The sequence below is a fragment of the Budorcas taxicolor genome, chromosome 7 (assembly GCF_023091745.1).
Source record: "Budorcas taxicolor isolate Tak-1 chromosome 7, Takin1.1, whole genome shotgun sequence".
In the NCBI taxonomy this organism is placed as follows: Eukaryota; Metazoa; Chordata; class Mammalia; order Artiodactyla; family Bovidae; genus Budorcas; species Budorcas taxicolor.
The window spans coordinates 43649460-43667108 of NC_068916.1; the positions used below are offsets into that span (position 1 = coordinate 43649460).

Here is a 17649-nt window from a genome sequence, read left to right on the forward strand (position 1 = left end):
GACCTGGTGGAAGGGCTAAGGAGGAGGGGTGGCTGAGGGTAGATCGCAGGTGGAGACTGTGGGAGGTGTGAAGAGGTTCAAGAAAAATCCTAAACCTGGAGCCATTCTGGAGTTGGGAGGAAGACAGTGAGGTGGGGCATTTGGTGAGGGCCTGGGGTTGCAGCTGGAAACTTCCCTGGGGGCTCAGACAGTAAAATGGTAAAACGGTAAAACGACTGCCTACAATGCGGGAGACCCAGGTTAGCGGGAGGCTCCGGTTAGGTCCCTGGGTCGGGAAGATTCCCTGGAGAAGGAAATAGCAACCCACTCCAGTACTCTTGCCTGGAAAATCCCATGGACGGAGGATCCTGGTAGGCTACAGTCCATGGGGTCGCAAAGAGTCGGACTTCACTCAGTCGGACTGAGACTTCACTTTTCACTTGGCTTTGCATCACACCGAATTTATGTGGGGCGTGGCCTCTGTGGGAGTGACCGCTATGGGGCGTGGCCTGGCAGGGTCACCCCTCTTCTGAGCGCAGAGCTTCGGTAGCAGTATTTCCTGACGGGGGAAGAATTTGGACTAAACTGAGACCCGGGAGACTTGTCTAGAAGTCGGGGAGGCTCGTGGCAGACAGCTGGACCACGGGCTGCTAGGCCTGTGGGGTAGAGTGGGGCCCGAGCGAGGAACGGAATGGGGAGGGGATGGAGCCTAAGGGGTATTAGAGGCTCTGCCTGGGGGGCAGGGAGGGCTCCCCAAGGAGAGGACTTTTTTTTTTTTGGTGATGAGGCCAGTGTATGTGGAATCTTAATTCCCCGACCAGGGATTGAACCCATGCGCCCTGCAATGGAAGCGCAGACTCCTAACCACTGGACCACTAGGGAAGTCCTGCAAGGGGAGGGCTTTGAGGAAGGAGAGGGGACTAGCTGGGTGACAGGAAGACTCGGTTCTGCATATGTGCATAAGGCCCTGAAGAGGGTACAGCAAAGAAGCTTGCTGTGTGGAGGCAGAGTAGGGGGCAGGGAGCTGAAGACCCCTAAAACCCCAGTGGAAAGTGGGCAGGGCAGTCAAGGATATGGGTTTTACCGAGAAGGGAGGGAACCACGAGGAGCTCGGGGACAGTGTGGGGAGCTTTCAGCAGGTGAGGGGCTACAGTGCAGTTGTCTTTTCGGAAATCCTTCTAGTTCCCGGTGGAGGTTGTCCCAGGAAGGAGGAAAGAGGGGTGGAGGTGGGGGACTGAGGTCCAGGCGGGAAACAGGGGTGCCATGGCCTATAGGGGTACAAAGGTGGAGAGAGGTGGCCAGATTAGGGTTCGTTCTAAGAGGGGGTTGGAGAGTCCCTCAGGACCAACCCCACCCAGAGAGGAGAGGCGTGACTTGAGGGGGGCTCCCTGTCCCTACCCCTCACAGCTGCCAGAGCCCAGACAGAAGGCTTCGATCTCAGTGGCTGGGGGCTGCCTGGAATTATTATTCATAAACATATTACAGGCCCAGCCACTGAGCTGGGATCCCAGCCCTGTGTGTCTGCCGGTCGCGTCTGCTGTGCTGTGAGCTCAGCCAGGTCTGGAAGCAGGCTGCTTCTCCTGGCCCAGCACCGAACAGCCACCCAGACAGGCGGGTCCTCCACCTGGCTGGCCTCAATCCATCCTTCTGTGCAGTGGGGCTTCATGTGGACTGGCCTGGAAAAGAGGTTGTTAATGGGGGCTCTGCTGGCAGGAGAGGGAGGCTGGGGGTGACCCCTCCACCCCCGGCATGAGCTCCACCCTGGGGAGACGGCAGACAAAGTCCCACCCAGGGGAAGGGTCAGCATAGGGAGCCCCCTTCAAGCTTCAGATTCCCCATCTGGATCCGGTTGTTGTTCAGTCACTCAGTCATGTCTGAGTCTTTGTGACCCCACGGACTGTGGCACGTCAGGCTTCCCTGTCCTTCACCAATTCCTGAGTTTGCTCAAACTCATGTCCATTGAGTTGGTGATGCCATTCAACCATCTCATCCTCTGTTGCCCCCTTCTCCTGCCTTCAACCTTTTCCAGCATTAGTCTTTTCCAATGAGTTGGCTCTTTGCACCAGGTGGCCAAAGTCACCAAGCAAACAATACCAATAATAATAATAATACATGTCCAATGCAGCCGAGAGGGGCTTCCCAGCAAACCCTGTTGCTTGGGCCAACTGACCTTCCTCTCTGGGCCTGACAGGAAGAATCTTGGCAGATAGAGAAAAACGATGCCTTTGGAAAATGATGGTCAAGGTGCAGCTGGCTGAGTAGGGTCCCAGGCAGACACACCCAGTGACAGCCAGCCCTGCATCCATGTCCCACCTGACTGGTCTGCTAGGGGCCTGAGGCCAGCCACCGGGCTCTCTGAGCCTGTTTTTCCCCCCTGTGAAATGGGCATGGTTTGTGCCAAGAGGCTGGCTTCTGAAGGTTGGAGCCATGGACTGGATATGAGTGAAGAGGTGACCTGTGTGAAATGAGCTCTACCTCCATTAGAACTTCGCCTCCTGGAGGGGAGGTCAGGTTCCCTCCCCTCGGTGTGTCCCCAGAGCTGTTAGGCAGGCAGGCAGGGAGGGGATGAAAGGAGGGGCTGCTCCTTCCCTTTAGGGGATCAGCATCTCTCTAAACTCCCTGAATGTGCAGTAGGTCTGTGTACCTGTGAGCCTCGGTCTTCCCAGCTCTGAAATGGTCATGCTGACTGGACTGCCCCGTTTGAGCTGGGCCCCTGGCTCTGGGCTATTTGCACCCGCAGAAGGACAGGGAGCTCACCTCCTCCCCAGAGCCTGCAGTGGAAGTTTGATGTGTGCTAGGCTGGGGCCTGGGGATAGGTCTGGGGGCGGCAATTCTGAGAAAAGGTGGAGACAGTTCTGAGAAACCCCGAGACCCTGAGGGACTCCTTCCCCTTCTCAGAAACGCTCCCCCACCACGCGGGAAGATGCCTGAGCAGGAGATGCTGGCAGCCAGACACGGGCAGGGGGCTTGGACCACTGTGGACGCCGGCCCCTGACAGTCCTCCCTCTCCCCCTGCCACTCCCCGTCTTCCCCGTCTCCAGTCATAGCCCTCCACCCAGGCCAGTGTCTCCCACTTCCTGCCTGTCCCCAGGGGGCTGCCATCCTTCTCCTCCAGGCCCTGGGCCCACCTCCCCCCGGTCCAGTCCCTCAAGATTCTGAGCTGATGGCTCTCTGCCCTGCCCTCAGCCCCTCCCTCCCTGGGTTCACTCACTGCTTTGGGCTGACAACCCCGTGAGCCCAGAATTCATGTCTACTCAGCACAAATCTGGGGCTGCTTCCACCCTGCCTGCCCTGCCCGCTGTCTCCTCCCCATCCTGCAGAGGGGGTGGCACACTGACCTACAGCTCCTCCTCCCAAATGTTCCCCGGCTGCCCCGGCCCAGGGTCATGCTAGACACAGGTGACCCTCCAAAGTTTGACCTCTCTGGGTGCCACCCGCAGGAAGCAGACTCAATCCTGGGCCACCCCTCCACCTTGGTGTCTTGTTGGCAGCCCTAGGGTGGCTGGGCCACTCTGATGTCAGGCTGGGAGTGAACGCCATAGGCTCCAGGCTGACCAGCTTGATTATTGTGCACAGCTGGGGTCCCTCCCAGGGCCCCCTGGGAGGCAAGATGCCGCTCCTTGCCCAAGTGCTCACACCTGAGTCCTTACATGTCCCAGGTGGTCCAGAAGGAAGGTGGGGCTCTGGTGGCCAGTAGTGGTGGGCTGAGATAAAAGGGGGGCCCTTCCCCTGGTGTTGGGAGAAACTGGGCAGAAAAGGAGGAATATTCCTTGGTCAGAGAGACCCCCAATCCTCCCATCCCCACCCCCACCTGAAAACCAGTTCTCCCAGGATCCAGAGCGCGTGGGTGGGGGGTAGGAGAGGGGGTTAGACTCAGGCCTGCAGCCCCCCACGGGTGTCCCTGAGGCCCACTGGAGCGGTCTCTGTGGGGCAACCCTCTCCATTAAGGCTCTGCCCACTCTCCCCTCAGGATGTCGCATCCCTAACTTCTGGGCATGCCAGTACCCCCTTGGAAATCACTGATAGGTCCCTTTAGCTTTCGAAATCCCCAGCCCCCAATTTCTGCCACAGATATCAAAGGTTTCACATAGATCAGAATGGTTCTAAGAAGCAGACAGGAAAAAAAAGTGAGAAGTTTTGGAGGCAGAGGAACTGGAGTCCTCAGTCATGGTGGGAGAGGAGGTGAGATGGGGTAGTTGAGATGGGATCTTCCCTGGATCCCTGGGAAGTTACACAATCATCGCCCCCTGGCTCTGCGGTCCCACCCCCAGGGCAGCCACAGCCTCAGGTTGCCATTCTGGATTTTTTGAAGTCGAGGTAAAATTGACTTCAGGTAAAGCTAACTATTCTGCAGTGAACAATTCACTAGTTTTCAGTACATTCACAGTGGTGCGCAAACACCACCCCTGGCTCCAGAATATTGCCCAACCCCAAAAGAAGGCCGTTCCCATCAGCAGCCACCCCTACCTGCTGCCATCCTAGCCCCTGACAACCACTCCTTCTCTGTGTCTGTGGGTCGGCCTGTTCTGGACGTTTCCCATCAGTGGCATCACACCCTGTGTGTCCTTCTGTGTCTGCTTCTCTCACTGAGCATCGTGTTCTGAGGGTCTGTCCACGTGGTAGCGAGTGTCAGGGCTTCTCTCCTTTCGACAGCTGAGGGACGCTCCTGTGTGTGGAGGGACCACAACAGTTTACCTGTCACCTGCTGGTGGTCTCTTCTGTTGCTTTCACCTTTGGCTGCTATGAACAAAGGTCCCCAGATTTCTGTTTGAGCCCTGCCTTCCGTTCCTCTGGGTGACCCCTGGCAGCGGGGCTGCTGGATCTCATGGCGATTCTGTTTCTTTTCAGGAACCACCAAGTTGTTTCACACAGGGGCTGCCTCATCACAGCTCCTGAGTTTCACCTTCATCCTCTGGGGAGAAATAGCCACCTGAGAAAGTGGGGCTGTGAAACCAAGAGGCATGAGGAGGTGGATGCCCAGCCCAACTCAGCCAGACCATCGTTCAGACCCTCTCACTCCCCCATTGACCTCAGCTTCCCCATCTGACAAGTGGGCAGATGGGGTCAGACTGGGACTTCAAATCTTTATATGCCGCAGTAGAACAATGTTTTTTCAGACAATCGCTTTGCAGAAGGCTACCTGGTGGCTCAGATGGTAATAGCATCTGCCTCCAATGCAGAAGACCTGGGTTCAATCCCCGGGCCGGAAAGATCCCCTGGAGAAGGAAATGGCAACCCACTGCAGTATTCTTGCCTGGAGAATCTCATGGACAGAGGAGCCTGGCGAGCTACAGTCCATGGGGTCACAAAGAGTCAGACACAATAGAGCGACTAAGACTTTCACACTTTCATTGGTTTGGATGGATGAAAGTGGGGTCATCTACTCCAGGTGGTGTTGCTGCTTGAGGACATATGAGCTTCCTGTTGTTGCTGTCATAAACACCACAAACTTAGCACTTTAAACCACATGCATTGATTCAGTCCCGGAGGTCAGAACTCTGACATGGGTCTCACAGGCATGGGCAGGGCTGCTCCCTCTGGAGACTCCAAGGGAGCACCGGCTCGGCCTTTTCCAGCTTTTAGAGGTGCCGCATACCTGGCTTACGGCCCCTCCCTCCATCCTCACAGCCAGCAGCCCGGCATCTCTCTCTGCCTCTGACCCTCCCCCCTCCCTCTTATAAGGACCCTGTGATGACACTGGGTCCCCCGGAATCCAGGGTCATCCCCATCTCAGGGGCCTTAATTTAATCCCTTATTCAAGGTCCCCTCTGCCCCATGAGGTGACGTGTCCCTGGGGCCTGGCAGTTAGGGGTGGATGTCTTTGGGGGCCACTATTCAGACCACCACAGAGGACACCCCCCGCCCCGCATTCACCCTCCCTCATCCCGTGCCTACCTTGCAACCAGGACACCATTCATAGCCTCTGCGACTGCAGGAACATTTTGTGCCCCTGGGATTAGATGATCTCCAACTTCCTCCCACCACTCACTTACTCAAAAAGCATTTATCGAGTACTGGCTGTGTACTAGGGCTCTCCAGCAGGGCCAGCTTTGCAAGCAGGGGACCTATGCAGTCTCCCAGGCCTCCACGCTTGGTTTAACACTCTGCTGCCACCATCTTGAGCTTCTTCTTGATCATTTGATCTCTGACCTTGTGCTTGGTAAGTGACGTCCATGGGGACTATGCAGCAAGGCTTGAGCTCAGGACGCACACACGGACCACTAGCCCCCCAGTTCCTGCCGCCCTGCTTGCATCACCAGCCTCTGCAGCATTGGCAGAATATTTCCATGTCCAGAAGAAAACACCCAGTGTGAGATGAAAACACCCAGGTTTTGGGCTGTTTCATCTCTTCTGATGAGAACAAAACATGCATGCACAGTCTATGAAATCCCGCATGTCTTTGGTGTGATTCTGGTGTGAAATCCAGTGTGTCTTTGATGTCTTTGGTGTGGTATCTGTAGGTGTGATTCTGCACCTACAGGACATGCAATCTGGTATCTGTGTGTACGATCTGTGTTGCACATAATATATGGTCATGTTCCTGTTGACCATTCAAACTTGTAATTTTTCTTTACTTAAAAGACACTGACAAGCCACCAAGATTTACTGTATAGTACAGGGAACTAGAGTCAATATCTTGTAATAACCTATAATGGAAAATAATTTCAAAAATAATATGCATATATGTATAACTGAATTACCTGGCTGTGCACCTGAAACACTGTAAGTCAATTATACTTGAATAAAATATACATTAAGAAAAAACAAAAAGTAAGTAATTATTGATATATTTTTTAAGAAGACACTGAATCGCAAAAACTCATGGAAAAAATCATGACAAGTAGAGAGAGAGAGACACCGAGGGAGAAAGGAGAAAGCTGTGCATTTTAGCACCTTGAATAACACTTGATTTCTTGCTTTCAGAATGGGTGGTCCTTCATTTTCATTTTGCAGCAAAGCCCCACCCGTTATGCTTTGGGTCCTGCATTCTGGGCCCTAGAGATGGCTGTGAACAGACAGGCGTCTAGTGGGAGGGACACTCAAGGAATAGGTGAACATTTTGAATGTAAGGTAGACAAGATAGTGATAGGAGTTGGGGAGGAGATTGGGGAGGGAAGGGAACTGTGATTATGTATTTGTTACATCTGTGAAATGCCGACTGTGTAGTAGTGGTGATGGTAATTTAATTTCAAGTTGTCCGATTAAAAGAGGGTCCCACTTCATTCTCCCAGCCCAGCTGCCCTGCAAGTGTCCCCATGGTGCCAAGCACACAGGCTTCTATTTTCTCAGCAACAGAGGAAAGGATTCCTCCTTACTACAAGGAGACACTACACGATTGGCTGGCTCCAATGAAGTACTCCCACTAGCCAAGACATGGTTTTAGAAGGTTCTCTGAGACTGGGAAGAAACAAGCCTGGACACAGATATTTTTAGGCCCAGGTGTAAGAGCTGGGGTGAGGGAAGCCAGAGAAGAAGATATGATCAAAAGCTATGCTGGGGACCCAGATGAGGATTCACAAAGGACGGGGCATTGGACCTGGGGCTTTGAGGAAAGTGTCAGAATTTGCCTGGCCATGAAAGTGGAGGGCAGAGGAAACACCATCAGTGAGAAAGAAAGCATGGCTATAAAAGGCGGCAGTGATGGAGGTGGGCTGAAGAGCCTTCTAAGCCAAGTCAGGAGAGTGGGACCTTTGCCCCACCAATGAAGAGGCAAAGAAAATGTTTAGATCCAGGGTCTAAACTGGATCTGTGAGTGAAAAAGAGCCCCCTGAGGTCAGTGTTGGGGGTGGTCTAGACCAAAAATCAGCAAACTATGGCCTGAATGCCAAATGTGGCCCTTGGCCTGTTTCAATAAAGTTTTGTTGGCACACAGCTATGCCCACTCATTTCTATATCACCTATGGTGCTTTCACTACCAGAGTACAGCTGAGCTGTCCTGACAGAGACCGGCTGACCCAGAAAGCTGAACTTATTTACCCGTGGCCCTTTGCAGCCTGGTGCAGAGGAGTGAGAGCAGAGCTGGGGGCCCAGGAAGAGGTGAGGCTGTGGGGAAACTGAAGAGGGGGCCCTTCCCAGGGAGATCAGGAGGCAGGATGGAGGATGTGGGAAGGCCTGAACGTGGAGGTGGAGGAGGTTGAGTGGACAGCGTCTTTAGCTGGGAGGTGGGTGGCCTGCTAGGCCATCGGTGATGAGGACACAAGAAGGACCCTGAGTCCAGTGAAGCTGGCTGAATTGGGGGCCTGGGGCAGTGGAGTTGGCTCTCAAGGGAGGAATGCAGTGGCCCATGGGCCTAGAACCTTCCATGGGGCCCAGAAGCCGTGGGCCAAGTTCCCCAGTGGGCCCTGTGGCCCTGTGGGCTGCCTTCAAAGGGGCCCCTGTGTTGCCAGAGGTGACCTGGTGACTGAAGAACAGAAGAAGCCTCCCCCCAGCCGGAAGGCCTGAGGGTCAGGAGCTGCGCTGCACACAAGGATGGATGCCCACATCCATCACGTGTGGAAGTCCTCCTGGTGGCCGCCTGGCTAGTCTAGAGGGAACTGCAGAGTCGGGAAAGTTTTCCCTGAGAGGAAGCCCCGGAGCCACCGTCCAGGGCATTTCTGGGGTGTGTGGAGACACTGTAAGAGACCAGGGGAGAGCTGTCCACGCTGTGAGGGGCAAAGGTGGCCTGGTGACGGAGCAGAGCTCAGACAGAGCTCAGACGACAACCAGAGGCCCGAGGGCTTCATCCCACACAGAATGGGGCCCTTGAGCCTGCATGAAAGGCCCGTTGGCCAGGACATCTCCCTGTGCAGGCCTATGACTCTGGCGCTGGGCTGGGCCCCTGTGGCCTCCCGTGCTCCCCGGGCCCCCGCCTGACACAGCCCCTGGTGTGCCGAGGATCTCCGGAAGGATGGGCCGTGGGGAAGGCCAGGCGATCGATAGCTCCGTCAGCGGCGGGGGCGGGAGGAAGCCAGGCCCCAGGCGTCTGCCTGCTGTCCCCCACCCCACCCTCCAGGAAGGCGGATAAGACTCAGGGACCCTCTTGAGCGAAGCCGGGCACCCGCCTGCCACCCGGCACCCCTATCTGCCGCGGAAGGACCCAGTTCCTGAATTGCTTGGATGGGCCGCATCGCAGGCCTCCACCGAAGCCTTTAATAGCCTGGGCCTAATGTTTTATTGTTGGTTTTAAAAGTGTAATTAGTTCAAGTGTAAACAGAAAAAACCTGCTTAATTAAGAATTTTTAAACAGGGGCATAAAAGCGCTGGCGGAAACACTGTGAACCCCTAACTGCTTTCATAAAATCGATCGAGAAGAGGCTCCGAGCGCACGGGCCGGGCGGGGCGGGGGCGCGGGGGCCTGTGGGCGAGCCTCGGGACTGATGCCTTTCACCCGACCAGGCGCAGGCCCCAGGGACCTGCCGGTTTACGATCGGGGTCTGGGGACCCGTACCTAATGATTTTTACGCATTAGTGGAGATGAGAGTTGGCTAAGACCAGACTGTTTAAGAAGCCTTTATGGGTGTCTTAGAGCTGAGTCCCGTGATCCCAGGGCTGCCTGGGTGGTGAGAACCCCCACCCCCACCACGGAGGCTCTCCTCCTGACCCCTTCTTGGGCCGGTGGCCGGTCATCCTCTCCTCATGGACCACACACACAGGATGGTGGACAGGGGAGCTCGGTGGTCACTGGCTCACCTCTCGGCCTATCAGGCCAGTCCCCTGCAGGTATGGACACCCACCCTCTGCATCAAGTGCGTGGGCTTACTGCAGGATGCTGGCAGCGCCTGCCTTCCACAGGGGCAGGAGGTGTCCACAGAGGTGCTTCAGGCTTGGAAGGAGCCAGGGTTCAAGGCGAGATCATCTGGACCCGGCTGCTGGGAAGGGGCTGGGTGGGACTGTCACCCTTCACCCAGAGGCCATACAGGCCCCAGGCTAGGCCCAGCACCTCACCCAGTCCCAGAGTTTGTCTGCTTGAGCATCACATTTGAGAAGCAGGGGGAAATTTCAGAGAGCCAAGTGGTTGATGGCACCATGCAGGGGTATAGACTGGAGCCTGGGGGCAGGGATCCTGAAGGTCCTGGGACCAGCCTGGCAGGGCGTGGAGTGCAGGCTGTGGTCCAGCCCCAGTGCTGTCTCTGTGAAGGGGTCCCCTCTTCCCTCACCCTCTCCCCCACAGCAACTTTCTGAGAATAAGAATATGCGGTGATTGCAAAGTGGTTGGCAGGTCTAGGTTGGGATCTGGGACCCACTTCCAGTCTCGGAGCCTCGGGTGTTGAGAGGGGTTGGTGGTCTTCTTTACCTTTGTGCCCTGAGAACCTCCTTGGTCTGCCCACTCTTGCTCCCCAGAGACGGAGATGGGGGATCAGAGCCAGCCAGAGCCGAAGGCCTCGCTTGTCAGGAGCTTCTCGGATTCTGCTGCTACTGTGGCTCCAACCCATGTGGCCAGAATGCTGCCCCACTGCACTGGCCTGGAGACTGAGGCTGACCCAGCCCCATGTGACCCAGGAGTCGGTCCAGTGATTCCTGGCTTCGATGCCTGAGCTTGGATCTGCTGAGCCACATGGAGACCGCCTGGGAGGGTCAGAAGGAAAGCCTCCCTTTCCAGAGCAGAGAGGCCACCTGCAGGAGGCCTGGGGTCCATGTCTCTGGAATCTGCGCAGGAAAGAGCCCTACGGACACCCCTCAGGTGATTAGAGAGGCTGAAACGGCTGCCTAAAGCAGCCCAGCGGCTTGGGGTTGGGGGACCGAGAATCTTGGGGCCTCTCTTCCTGAGGGACAGGGACCAGGTGGATCCCCTTTGACCCCCTGCCCACCTGCCCAGTGGTATTGGGGGTGTCTGGGCTGAGCCCATCAGTCTAGGGGGTGCACCGTGTACATCATAATGATATCGATACATGGAGGGAGGCCGGGGCCCAGCACGGAGGCTGCCGCCCGGGGCCTGCCTGCTCGCAGCCGCAGCCACGAAGGCAGATCAATAACTGGCGAGGCAGACAGACTGGGGATTTCTCTCCTCTAATTGGGAGGTGTCAGCAGGGGGAGAGGGGGCAGAGCCCAGATGTGCAGGTGTGGCTGGCCCCTCTGTGGCCAGCGCTCAGGGTCTTGGCCCCGCTCGGCAGCTCTCTCATTCGTGAGTCTATCTCCGTCTCTCTCCCTGCGTCTCTGCGTTTCTTTGTCTTCTGTGTCTTTGCATCTCTTTATCTCTCCTTTCCTGTTGGTCTCTGCTTCTCTGGGTAAGTCTTTGTGGGTCTCTGTCTCTCTTTTATTTTTAAATATTTAGGTATTTATTTTTATTTGTTGGCCATATAGCATGTGGGACCTTAGTTCCCCGACCAGAGATTGAACACACACCCCCTGAATTGAAAGTGCAGAGTCTTAGCCACCTGCCACTAGGGAGGTCCTTCTCATCTCTCTTTTAATCTTCATTTCTCTGTCTGTCTCTGTCCCTCTCAGTGTCTATCTCTCCTTGTCCCTCTCTGTCTCTCAATCTCTGTCCTTCTTTGTATCTCTCTCTCTTTTTCCCCTCTCAGAATCTAAACTAGAATCTGAAATCTCTCCCAGAAAGCACACTCAGGAGCCCTAGTCCAGGTTGGGGTGAGTTGGGCTCACCTCCCCATGGACCCGGGCCCCCCACTCTGGCCCCGGTTGAATGCCCTTCACTTGCAGAGGGTTTGTTCAAATTTGAACAAGTTCCCCCTCCTGTAAAAGCCATGAGACCTCCATGGGAGAATCCCATTCTGGCCGTGACTGCATTCCTGGCGATCATCATGGGGTCTGGTACATCATGCCCCATCTATTTGGACCCTTGTCCTTTATAAGGTGGGGGTCTGTGCTACAGATGAGCAGACCCATCAGCTCCCTGTCCTTTCCCCACCTCGCGCATGCTTGAACCTTCCTCTTAGTGGGGCCCTGACTGAGCTCTCAACCCTTTGGAACCTCAGGGCTCTGTTTGCAAAGTGGAGGTGAATTTCAGAAAATGACTCCCATTCCCTGTGATGAGCAGGGTTCCCTCAGCAGGCAGATGCTTGTGGGTGTGAGGAACAGGAAGCTGGATTCCAAGGGCACCAATAATAGAACTGTGGAGTGGATCTATGGGCTGAAAGTCAAAGATGGCCGTTGCAGGTAAGGCTTGATCCAGCAGTACAGCTTGGTTACCAAAATCCCAAAGATGATGGCCAGAAGGCTCTTCCCTCCTTCAAGCTCAGTGGGAGAAAGACAGAGAAAAAGGAAAGGAGACAGGGAGAGGGAGCGAGGCACATTCCTCATGGTCCCTGAAGCATTTCAAGGCTTGGGTTGAATCATTTAAGTCGCAGGACGATCCAGCCTTAATCCCTGGGGATGGAAATAGCGGCCACTGAAAAGGGAGAAGGACGATACAGATGTGAGCAGCCAATGCTGGTGCATAGAACTTTTCCTTCCTCTGGGAGAGGGTGGGGGAGTCGAGGAAGGTGCAGCAGATGCTTGTGCAGCTGGGCTTAATCCGGCCCACAGGTCCAACCCACCAGTGGTCAACTCCAACTTCTTTCCACCTGGAGGTGGTTTCCACTGGAGGAGCTCCAGTGCCCCCTCCTCCAGGCAGCCTTCCTTGACTGCCCCTCCCTGAATTTCCCCAGATTGAAACCCTGCTTCTGGCCTGGCCCTGGTCTGTGCTTATCTAGCTCTGTCCCTGGCCCTTAAGGCCACAGGTCTCATGGCCTCTCTGCCCTTCTGCCCATATTGTCTACATGTCATTCTAATAAATCCCGCTTCCCTCTGCTGCCCCTGCCCAACCTATTTCCCCTCCTGTAGGAGTATCTTGGGGCTTTTCAGGTGGTGCTAGTGGTAAAGAACCCACCTGCCAATGCAGAAGACATAAGAGATATGGGTTTGATCCCTGGGTCGGGAAGATCTCCTGGAGGAGGGTATAGCAACCCACTCCAGTATTCTTGCCTGGAGACTCCCATGGATAGAGGACCTGATGGGCTACAGTCCATGGGGTCGCAAAGAGTCGGACATGACTGAAGCAACTTAGCGTAGCACAGCACAGAGGAGTATTTTGATCAGGGGAGGATCTGGAAAGTGGGACAGGAGTGCTGTCAGCCAGCGTCTCAGCTAGAGAGGGAAAAAAACACAATTCTCTGGTGAGATTTGAATTTCAGAGAAGCAGCAAATACATTTTTCGTGCAAGTTTTAATATACATTCTTGCCTGCAGGCATGTCCTGGCTGTAGGATACCACAGGGGCTGTGCCTTCCAGCTCCCCACATGCTGGAGTGGGTATGGGGAGGCCTCCCCCAGGGCATATGAGGATGGGGACCTGGATCCCCGCAGTCATCATCAGCACTCTGCACCCAAGACCCACTTTTACTAAACAGTCACTGTTCAGCAGAACTCACATGTGACTGGGTCTCCTGATTTTATCTGGGGACCTTGGTTGGGGGGACCGGCTCTGCAGGGCCTGGCTGACCTCCAGAGCATTTATTAAGCACCTATTGTGGGGCTTAGACACTCCCCTCAGAGGTGGGGGCTGGGCCGGGAGACCTGAGTAACCAGTTCCTCGGGGATAGTGTGACCGGGCCTCTGGAAGCCCCCAGCCGAGCCAGGCCTGGCCACTGCATCCCTCCCAAAGCTCGATGGTGCGCAGATCGCAGATCGATGCCTTCCCTCACGGTGTGGTGTTCGCAGGAGCTGTAGTCTTGATCGAAGCAGGCAGGGAAGGGGATGGGGAGGGCAGGGAGCAGTGGAGTGGGATGGGGGATGGACTGAGCGCGAGCGCGTGTGTGTATGTGTGTGTGTGAGTGTGTGCCTGTTACATCTGCGCAGCTGAGGGTGCACGTGTGCCCACATCTGTGTGGGAGCATCAGTGTGTCTGCTGGCCAGCGGCTGGTGGAGACATCCGGCCAGCCTGTGCCCTGGTGTGGATGTTGGTGAGTGTGGTCTGTGTAGACACGTGTGAACACTTCCATGCGTGTGGTGGACCCTCTGACCTTGTCTTCTGTGCTGGTGGCCTGCCCATGTTGAAGAGGTCCCCCAGGGCCATGGGTGGTGAGGGTCAGCAGGGACCCTCAGGAGGCCAGAGTCAGGGGTGTCGAGTGTCCTGGGTTGATGGCTCTCCCGGGGCTTCCTGCCTTGGCTGCCCACACGTGGACACCAGGATGGTAGTTCCAGGTGTCCACCTCCCCTTTCCAGCTGGACAGGAGCGGATGAGACCACCGGGTCCTCCAGGCAGACACTTGGCAACCATCCCGCTAAAGCCATTTCATAAATCCCCAGTGAGGGAGGGCCCAGGGGCCTGGGGGGATCCAGAGACAGCTACAGAAACAGAAAGAAGGGGGAGGGGTGGGGGACAGAAAGGCTCTGAGAGACACCCAGAGAGCGGCAGTTCACACTGTCTCTCTCTTTGTCAACTTGACTCCCCCAGGCCCGTAGGATAACAGGTCCTTACACAGAAACAGGACTAAATGAAGAAGCCCCCTGGGGCACTCGCTCCTGGGGTGATCTGAAGGGCAGAGCTTGCTCCTTCCCTCAGAGGCCCCTGCTGGTGTGCTGGCCTGCGGAGCTGGGGGGTCAACATCCTCACAGCTGGTGGATGGACCCCACCATGGGTGCTCTGCCCAGCAGTTCCCCCTACTTACACCCTTCTGCTCACAGCAGCTGGAGGGACTGACATGCCAATTAGCTTGTGCCGCTCTCCTGCTAAGACCCTCACTGACTCCCTATTGCTCTTATGATCAGATGCAGACTCCTCAAGGTGGCCATGTCAGAGGTGGGTCCTGCTGTCCATCCCCATTTCAGAGAGATAAATGCTGAGGCTTGGAATGGAAAAGCGACTCAGCCAAACTTCTGAGTTCTGGCTCAGCTGGGAGAGGAACAGAAGCAGTGGCTGGGCCTGAAATGGTACAAGAGGGAGTTTGGACACGAGACAGGAGCCCAAAATGGGGAAGGACTTGCTCAGTCTCCAGAACACAAATGCAGTACCCATAATATCCCAACATGAACACACCGGCATGTTTGTCCAAAAGAGACTCACTCAGGTCCTAGTGACTCTTGCTGCTGCTGCTGCTAAGTCGCTTCAGTCGTGTCCGACTCTGTGCAACCCCATAGACAGCAGCCCACCAGGCTCCCCCGTCCCTGGGATTCTCCAGGCAAGAACACTGGAGTGGGTTGCCATTTCCTTCTCCAATGCATGAAAGTGAAAAGTGAAAGTGAAGTCGCTCAGTCGTGTCCAACTAGTAGCAACCCCATGGACTGCAGCCCACCAGGCTCCTCTGTCCATGGGATTTTCCAGGCAAGAGTACTGGAGTAGGGTGCCATTGCCTTCTCCGTAGTGAGTCTTAGTCACCAACAATTATGCCAAATTTCAGTTCTTGCTTCCAGGCTGCGAGTTCAAGGGGAGATGTATCTGCATGAGCTGAGAAGTGACAGTGAGGGAAGAGGCAAACAGTGTAGACCCAAAGTCAACAAGTGAGGTTTCATGCTGCTGCTGCTGCTAAGTCTCTTGTTGTGTCCGACTCTGTGCGACCCCATTGACAGCAGCCCACCAGGCTCCCCCGTCCCTGGGATTCTCCAGGCAAGAACACTGGAGTGGGGTGCCATCACCTTCTCCGGTGAGGTTCCATACTTAGGGGATATTAAGTGCAGAAATCAAAAGTACTACAAAGACCAGTCATCACCCCAGAAAAGCAGTCTTCATCTGGACCCCCATTTGCCCAGAAGTCACAATCCGTTCCTCAACTCTGTTTCAACAAAACATCAAATCTTTGAGAGAGAGAGAGAGATATATATATATATATATATATATATATATATATATATTTTTTTTTTTTTTTTTTGGACCACACTGCATGGCTTGCAGGATTTCAGTTCACTGACCAGGGATGGAACCTGGGCCCTGGCAGTGAAAGCTCTGAATCCTAACCACTGGCCACTAGGGAACTCCCTGGGATATCATTTCATATATTAAAATAACGTAGGCTTTATTTTCATTTGTTTTTCAGTCATTCAGTCCTGTTCAACTCTTTGTGACCCCATGGACTGCAGCATGCCAAGGCCCCCTTCTCCTCCTGCCTTCAATGTTTCCCAGCATCAGGGTCTTTTCCAGTGAGTCAGCTCTTCGCATCAGGTGGCCAAAGTATTGGAGCTTCAGCTTCAGCATCAGTCCTTCCAGTGAATATTCAGGATTGATTTCCTTTAGGATTGACTGGTTTGATCTCCTTGAAGTCCAAGGGACTCTCAAGAGTCTTCTCTAGCACCACAGTTCAAAGGCATCAATTTTTCGGCGCTCAGTCATTTAAGACAATCATGATAAAAGGGAGAGAAAATGAAAGAAAAGTTGCCCCATCCATCTGTCACAGGTTGAATACAGCATTGCCGCCCCAACCCAAATTCATGTTCACAGCAACCTCAGAATGGGACCTTCTTTGAAAACAGGGTCTTTGTGGATATAATGAGTTAGGGTCTTGAGATGCTTTCCAGACCTGACTGAGGAAGTGCCATCGTGGGGGTTGACATCCACCATAACAAGGACCAAAAGGTTCATTGCAAGGAACCCAAGAGCTAGGATGCCTATCAAAGGCTGCTGGTCAAATTGAACAGGTTTCTGGCCAGATCATGCACCTCCATTTTCAGTCAAGTTGTACTGAAGGGATTGTGAGCTGTGCCAGCCATCCACCATGGTCCCTTTTCCAGATGATAGAGAAGATGAAGTTTCCAGGCTGGGCAGGCAAAACGGCTGTGGTCGTGGGGGCTACAGCCAATGATGTGTGTGTCTAGGAGGCACCCAAACTGAAGGTGTGTGCTCTGTGCCCAGAGTCGCATCCTCAAGGCCGGGGAAAGATCCTCACCTTTGGCCAGCTGGCCCTGGACCCCCCCCATGGGCTCTGGCCCTGTCTTTCTCTCTGGTCCTCCCCAGGGCTGAGAGGTGTACAGGTATTTCAGCAAGGCCCCAGGAACCCTGCATAGATACACCAAACCCTCTATACACTCCAAGGGCCGGAAGCTCGAGCACACCAGAGGCTGATGAGCCAGTCTTGGCTACACAAACTGACCCCAGATTCTACCTTGTTATAGAAAAGATTTGTGATGCTAAAAAAAAGAAAGAGTCTTGAGATGACATCATTCTGGATTTAGGGTGTGACAGAAAAAGACAGAGAAACATACAAGGAATAAGGTGATGTGAAGAGGAGGAGCAGAGACTGAAGTTATGTGGCCATAAGACAAGGGCTGCCAGCAACACCAGGAGCTGGGGAAAGAGGCTGGGTTTTTCCTGCAGAACCTCGGAAAGGAATCAGCCCTCTGACACCAGGATCTTGGAGTCAGGCCTCCAGAACAGGGAGAGAATAAATACTGTTGCATTAAGCCATCCAGTTTGTGCAACTTTGTTGCATGGACCGGAGAGCACTCACACCTCTTCCTACTATTATAGCATCTGCCCTGAAACATTTGTGTGTGACCTTTCACCCTTTTTCCTGTTGATGGGAATCTTTTCTTCCTGTGTGTAGTTCATCCAAGACACTGCTCTCTGGTCAGTTTACAAAAGTATGTGACCGTTTTCCTAAGTAAATACTCAGCAGTCGTCACCTTAAATACTGGGACATGGATATATCATCATATATTTATTCATTAAAGATTTATTTATTTTTGGCTGTGTTGGGTCTTTGTTGCTGCAGGTGAGGTTTCTCTAGTTTCAGCAACTTGGGGCTACTCTCTGGTTGCACTGATT

The 17649-nt window shown here is 54.4% G+C and overlaps 1 pseudogene; it reads left to right on the forward strand.

Annotated features, from left to right (window-relative positions):
• Positions 1-1052: 1052 nt before the first annotated feature.
• LOC128051015 (60S ribosomal protein L18-like) lies at positions 1053-16947 on the forward strand (annotated as a pseudogene).
• The last annotated feature ends 702 nt before the right edge of the window (positions 16948-17649 follow it).